Source organism: Eurosta solidaginis, chromosome 1, assembly GCF_040869045.1.
Source record: "Eurosta solidaginis isolate ZX-2024a chromosome 1, ASM4086904v1, whole genome shotgun sequence".
NCBI classification, from domain to species: domain Eukaryota; kingdom Metazoa; phylum Arthropoda; class Insecta; order Diptera; family Tephritidae; genus Eurosta; species Eurosta solidaginis.
Genome location: NC_090319.1, coordinates 263,190,776 through 263,199,061, shown reverse-complemented (window position 1 = coordinate 263,199,061; position 8,286 = coordinate 263,190,776).

Sequence of the window (8,286 nt, the reverse complement as noted above, 5' to 3'; positions counted from 1 at the left end):
TATATATATATGCGCGTAAAAAACACAGCTAATGTACCTACATATAATATGGCTCGTAAATATTGGCAAATGTTACTACTACTCCCACGTCCCTTCCCAAATTCCACTACTTCTCCTACACTAACTTTCTTGTACATATATTTCTACTGGATAGCTAGTTGAAATAGTTTTAGAGCTTTTCCTCAATGGTGGCGTGACGCCTATATTGCAATAAATATGTCGAGTGATTGCCCAACTCTGCTATGAAAATTTTGAAGAGATCGTTTGAGAATTTTGATTAGCATTTCACAATAATGCACTTTTAAGGAATCACAGCAAAATATAGGAAATTGGTAGCTCTTTACTTTATATTATAACTGTTAAACCACGTTGAAAAATATCAGGAGAGATGTTAAAAGACCTACTTTAAACCAGATCACGAATCCGAAAGCAGAAACTAAAAATTTTATTTCTGACAAAATTTATTCCCAAAAAAATAGAAAATGACACCGGAACACTCCGAAAAGGGCTCATAAGAACATTTTTAACACCTCTCCCGATAATGGACGTAGCTGTTTTGAGCTAAAATAAAGAACCGTTTCGTTACAAGTAACGCCAATTCTCCCTGTTTCGCGATAACTGACGCCGATTGGGGACATCAAGGGGTTTCAAGTTTCTCTCAACCTGCCTCTCCCAACTCAGTAGTGGTCCCCTTTCCTCTCTTTCAAATACGGGTGTCGATTGAAATACTTTCTTGACCGGGGCGTCTTCGTCTATTCGCAAAACATGACCTAGCCAACAAAGCCTTTAATCAGTTATGATGTACGACTTTTAGAGCGTGTTTTTTGTTCGCCGAGTGGGGAATTTACCTTAAAATTTACTACTAAGGATAAATTAGCACCTGTTAGGAAAAATTCTTCTGCGTTTCATTTCTAAGCTGTCTTTTTTTTACTTGTTGATGCTGGTTCCAAGATAGAAAAATTCCTTCTCAGTTTCGAATTTATATCCGTCAAAGGTGGCATGGCTGCTAAGATGAGAATACGAAAATTCTTTCTTGCATGGCATCAAGTACATCGTATTTTCTTCATTTACCACAAAACCTATTTTTACCTATTTATCTAATACAGAGAAGACAGAATTTTCAGCACGTTTGTTAAGGCCAATAATATCAATATCATTAGCATACGCCAGCGACCGTACGCTCATATAATGGATTATACATTGCGGTTTGGATCTGCTGCTCCAATTATGTATTAATCAAGGAAACCCCACTCTCGTAGCGCTAGACCTGTTAAAGACTTTTGATACAGTAAAATATGGAAGACGTTTTTAGAGGACGTTACTAAAGGACACAGATAAATTATTTCTGTAAAGGTGGATCGGGAATCACCTTAGTGGTCAGCAGGCACAGTTCAGAAATGAAATATCTTAACAAAGACAAATTATGCAGGTGTCAATGGGTGAACAGCAAAAACATCCCGGAAAATTCAGGGAGCATTACATATATGGGCAGTCCTTTGCTGGATATGAAGATGGTACTAGCACCTACTACTTCTAGTCCGAATGCCGCGGGAATGATTTTTTGGACCGCTCGCTGGGGTCTGGGGATTTAAGTTGCCTCTTATGACCTTAACCCGTATAAACATTACCAACTGTGGTACACCCAAAACTCCTAGATGTAACGGTCGATCATATTCTTCGCTTCAACAAACATGCATCCGAAATCATCCGCAAAAGAAAGAGGTGGATCAAATTCGTGAAGTCGATTGCTGGCTGCACTTAGGAAAAAACAAAAAAATATTTTGAACGACATATATGTATAGTAAATACTCGGTCATTCTTGTGTTACTCAGCGTTAATATCGTGTCCAGAGCTACCTACACAACATACACTACAGAAAGTTGCAGGCCTGCCCAAAACATCTGAATATCATTTGCGGCGAAGCGGAAACGATAGGTAGTTTCTGCTTAAATATCGTCAACCAGATTCGACTGCGCCTCCAAGCGACGTTAGAGAATATCCTCGTGAGCACTACGTCGAGATCCGGCCACATTTAACTCAGTCGTTTGATCTGAAGGATCATACTCAGATCCGCAATCGTACAGATGGTCACATATCGTACATTTCAGCATAGCGAACCATGTACTAATCCGCAATGCAATTCAGTACAGATGATCCGATCGTCATTGAAATCAAAATAATTAATATGGCAACGCTACTTTATGGACACTATTGGGCGCTTTCAGCGAACATTATTTTTGTTGATAGGTTGCAAAGATTTTTCCACTAGCTGAGTGATAGAAAATTTGTTCTCTGATCAGAGAGTTGAGCCAAATGCCTAATGAAATTACTATTCTTAAAATTTAAGGAAAAGACTTATTAAATTATTTTTCACAGTTCACTGTAATATTAAAATATTGTAACGAATTTAGTGCAATTCCCCTTATTTGCAATCTTCTGCTAACGTTCGAATCACTGAACTGTTGAATAAATAACTCCACTATTCAATAATGCAAAATGGCCTTTATTAAAGTACTTCCAAAATAACATTACTATTGCTCGCCAGATAGCGTCTTACATCAAACTGATTGTCGTGCCTCTACTGTTGCTGCCTTTTATACTGTCTGATTTCCTCGTTGCATATTTCTAGGCTTTTTTGTTTCCAGAACTTACTAGTTAGTTATCAACTATAAAATTACTCAGCTGTAACTACAGATGCATGATTTTATAGCTTCTCTCATACCCCATGTATATACATATTTGCGCGACACTTGCACAACCATTGCATACTTTCGGGAGTATCTCAGATATATGCATGTGGTTGTGCGTTGCTTCTCCGCTGCGTGTCCGTACATGTGTGTAGTAGAGATATACGCCGCCGATAAACGCCGCCGCCGATTTTAGTCGTTTTTCGCACGCCGTCGCCGAATGTCAAAAATATCGGCGCGGCGGCGGCGGCGTCCGGCGTGGTACTATATTTTCTACTCATTTAAGACTGTTTAGACCATTTATTGTTCATGTCAAAATTGGTCGGATATGGTCGAAAGTGGTATCAACGAATGCGCATCACTGCCAGTTATAAGAAACTAGTTGCGAAATTTAACTCTTTCTAACTGTTTAAAAATTATTTAAAAAAAAAAGGTGCTTTCGATGTCAGCTTAACACGGACTTTGCATCACCAAATTCAACAAGTTATTAACACAAAACACTAAAAGAAAAGTTATATAATAAATTTATATGCTCACTTTGCATATTTTTTTTCAAAAAATTAATAATGAACAATGAGTTAAAATAAAATGGCCCAAGGCGAACATGTTTTCAAACTGTCCTCAAGTTGTTAAAAAAAAGCAAATTACACAAAAAAGGTGCCGATTTTTAAAAAAATTTTATATTGCAATTGGCTGAAAGAGAAATCAGTGATGCAAAATCCGTTAGTAGGTTCTTGGGGCATAAACACTCCTTTGAAATGATTCTTACCTCATGCTTAAGTTGAGGACATATGTACGTATGAGAGAGGTTTGAAAAATCACTTGGGCTCACATTCAAACATCTGTTGTTTATTTGCGAAACTATACAATAACATCTGAAATGTAAATTTTGATTTTCACACTTTATCCTTCAAAACCCAAGTTCCACGGTTTGACATTTCCTAAGGTTGGCGGCCCAATCCAAAACTAGTCCCTTGGAGTGAATCACATTGATTATAGGTTATCAACCAAGTTAAAATATCACCTACACCTTACGGTTCCTTTTACAAATGAGAATACGTAGGCAAATATATTTACCAGGTGAGGCTTTGTCCTCCGCAAGAACACTCAAAGTAGTAAAGCAAAAGCTTTCCCAAGACATTCGATATAATGGCCGTATGTGCTACTACCCTAACGTAGTGGACAGTCGAACTAGTCATCCATAACGAGCTTTTATATCATAAGGCCGGAAAATAGCAGTTAACAACTTTCAACTTAAAATCAGTCGACTTTCATTCTAAATTATCGTTTTGATTTAACGAAGACTATTGAAATCAATGTTGTGAACACAAGCGTCTGCAAACTTTGGTCTACATTTTAAATATTTTATCTAAGGTCCTTGTAAAATTTTAATTATGCGCCGAGGATTATACGATTTTCACCCATGAGTTACGCAATGACATCCAATTAGACTGCTTATGATTTCGAGGGCGGTATTCTTGGCCGAATAGTCACACCTTAACATTTCAAGGTGTTTCTCTGGTATAGCTCGGCAGCATAGCGCGTCAAAAACATTCGTTAGAAAATCTTCGGAGCTACACCTAGAGCTTCTAGGAAAGTGACGTCGACGAAGGTATGAGTTCGAAGTCACAGTCCTATAGCTTCTGTACTGGCATATGGTGTGAGGGATAGGAGGCGTGGTAGCGGGTGGTCGGGATTGCTACGGGAATTGTAGCTTTTAAAAACAGCCAAAAAAACTGGAGGCGCCCTGTGCCACGAGAGTCATGAGTATTAATAGACCATTAATAGCAACCGCAGGTCGCCATTGTGCGAGACCGCCAAGGAGCCACAAATGATTTTTTTTTTTTTCTCGGACGTTGTGGCAGCGCACTGCCCTCAAGTGGGCCGATGAAACCAGGCTAGTCCTGTTAATTTTTTTTATACATAATTTTTTATAATTCTAATTCTTATTTATGTTTTATTTATAAATTATAATTTTTATTGTCGGCGGCCACCGTGGTGTGATGGTAGCGTGCTCCGCCTACCACACCGAGGATCCTGGGTTCACGCCCCGGGCAAAGCAACATCAAAATTTAAGAAATAAGGTTTTTCAATTAGAAGAAAATTTTTCTAAGAGGGTCGCCGCTCGGCAATGTCTGGCAAGCACTCCGATTGTATTTCGGCCATGAAAAGCTCTCAGTGAAAACTCTTCTGCTTTGCAGATGCCGTTCGGAGTCGGCATAAAACAATTAGGTCCCCTCCCGCCAATTTGTAGGAAAAATTAAAAAAGGCGCACTACGCAAATTGGAAGAGAAGCTCGGCCTAAAATCTCTTCGGATGTTAGCGCGCCTTACATTTATTTTTTTTTTTTTTAATTTTTCTTGCTACCGAGTCTAACATTGTAATTGTGTTCGAGAACGATTATTAGGAGTTAACCCCAGGTGCAACTTCGTTTTGCACGAGATATACAGACAAAAGTGTCACCATTTTATGTATCTCCAATTCCAAAGACCGGGGTTAGGTTCGAAGTCTCTCTGGAGTAAGTGAACGAGAGAAAATCCCTCCGCAAGGAGCTACTCCTGAAAATTGTTCAACGATCTGCGAGATTTTGAGGCAAAAACCAAAAATCTTTCCGAAATGGCCAAAACGTTTATTTCCTTAAATACATACAAACAAAACCTTTCCTAAATATTATTTTTTTAAATAGAAAAATCAAGCTTTTTTAAGTAAGAACACCGGCGTTCGACGGTGCGCCGCCCACGCCGCCGCCGCCGGTATATAATAGAGCCAACGCCGCCGCCCCCGATAAAGTGATCAGCGTAAACCTCTACTGTGGTATATTGAAGTATTTTCTTGGTATAAAGATTTAAACCTTTGGAGATTATATAACATTGTCGCAAGAATCAAGTACAGTGTACTCTCTCCTAACGGACACCTCTCTTAAGCGGACACCTCTCATAAACGGACAATTTTTTCAGTACCAAAAAAATCCTTAAGCATTTTTTAAGTTTTTCCCTTTTGAGCGGACAACCCTCCCATAACAGGACACGGACACTTGCTTTTTACCCCAAAGGGCTTTTTAATTTCCCATAACCGGAAAGCTTACAACACTTTTTATACTCAGCTGAGCAAAGCTCACGGAGTATATTAACTTTGTTCGCATAACGGTAATCCGTAACGGCATAAACTAATAGAGATAGATATAGACTTCTATATATCAGAATGATCTGGGTGAAAAAAGAAATTAATTTAACCATGTCCGTCCGTCCGTCCGTCTGTCCGTCCGTCTGTAAACACGATAACTTGAGTTATCTTGATGATTTGAGGTATCTTGATGAAATTTGGCATATAGGTTCCTGGGCGCTCATCTCAGATCGCTATTTAAAATGAACGAAATCGGACTACAACCACGCCCACTTTTTCGATATCGAAAATTTCGAAAAACAGAAAAAGTGCGATAGTTCATTACCAAAGACGGGTAAAGCGATGAAACTTGGTAGGTGCGTTGACCTTATGACTCAAAACAGAAAATTAGTAAATTTTTGGACAATGGGCGTGGCACCGCCCACTTTTAAAAGAAGGTAATTTCAAAGTTTTGCAAGCTGTAATTTGGCAGTCGTTGATGATATCATGATGACTCCTATTACTATATGTGTTCTAAGTACAAATTAGCAAAATCGGATTACGAACACGCCCACTTTAAAAAAATTTTTTTTTAAGTCAAATTTTAACAAAAAATTTAATATCTTTACAGTATATAGTAATGATATGGTGCAACAAAATACAAACATAAAAGAAAATTTCAAAATGGGCGTGGCTCCACCCTTTTTCATTGAATTCGTCTAGAATACTTTTAAGGCCATAAGTCGAACTAAAATTTACCAATCCTTGTGAAATTTGGTGTGTGCATAGAGTCTATGACGATAACTGTTTTCTGTGAAAATGGGCGAAATCGGTTGAAGCCACACCCAGGTTTTATACACAGTCGACCGTCTGTCCTTCCGCTCGGCCGTTAACACGATAACTTGAGCAAAATCGATATATCTTAACTACACTTAGTTCACGTACTTATCTGAACTCACTTTGCAGGGCGAAATCAAAAGCCCTTGGAATCTTGGCAGGAATACTGTTCGTGGTATTACATATATAAATAAATTAGCGGTACCCGTCAGATGATGTTCGGGGTCACCCTGATCCACATTTCGGTCGATATCTCGAAAACGCCTTCACATATACAACTAAGGGCCACTCCCTTTTAAAACCCTCATTAATACCTTTAATTTGGTACCCATACCGTACAAACACATTATAAAGTCACCCCTGGTCCACCTTTATGGCGATATCCCGAAAAGGCGTCCACCTATAGAACTAAGGCCACTCCCTTTTAAAATACTCATTAACACCTTTCATTTTATACCCATATCGTCCAAACACATTCTAGAGTCACCCCCGGTCCACCTTTATGGCGATATCTCGAAAAGGCGTCCACCTATAGAACTAAGGCCCACTCCCTTTTAAAATACTCATTAACACCTTTCATTTGATACCCATATCGTACAAAAAAATTCTAGAGTCACCCCTTGTCCACTTTATGGCGATTTCTCGAAAAGGCGTCCACCTATAGAACTAAGGACTACTCCCTTTTAAAATACTCATTAACACCTTTCATTTGATACCCATATCGTACAAACAAATTCTAGGTCAGCCCTGGTCCACATTTATGGCGATATCCTTAAACGGCGTCCACCTATAGAACTATGGCCCACTCCCTCTTAAAATACTCTTTAATACCTTCCATTTCATACACATGTCATACAAACACATTCCAGGTTACCCTAGGTTAATTTTCCTACATGTTGATTTTCTCTTATTTTGTCTCCATAGCTCTCAACATAGTATGTAATGTTCGGTTACACCCGAACTTAGCCTTCCTTACTTGTTGATTTTTACAAATGAATATTTTAATTTTATTTTATGTAAAATAAATATTACCTCTATTTGATAAAATAATTGCGTTTAAAATATTTTTTTTTATTGATATTCTTACTGAATTGTAACGACATTATTCCTGCGGATACTTCCACTTCCTGTTCATTCTCTTTTTCTTGTGGATACTTTACCTTCCGATGGGATAGTTTTTTCATGTGGAAATTCTCACTGCGTATTCAGTACTTTTTTCACTACAGAAACGTTGACTTCTTAATCTTCAGTGTTCAGATAGTTCTTTTTCGCGGCCACCCCTGTGTTAAAGCGAATGAGAATATTCAGGTTTTGTAACTACATCTCTGCTGATGTTTCTGTACGAATTATATTGTCACGGATATTACCATCACTAAGTTATCCCATCACTAATGCGATGCTAAGGCCATGCCAAGCAGTATTTACGTTAATAATCAAATCAAATATACACATATATAAGGCAGCCCAGAGAGGTGTCACACACAGATGCATTTACTTATACGCCTATGTGCACGCGAGAGACTGTAAACTACAAACATTCACATAAATAATTCAATCTTTATGTATCTACATAAACGAATAAATAATTTCGTCTACACATATGTACCATGTACGAATACAAGCAGCGGAGAGTCAATGCGCAAACACATGCATATACTGA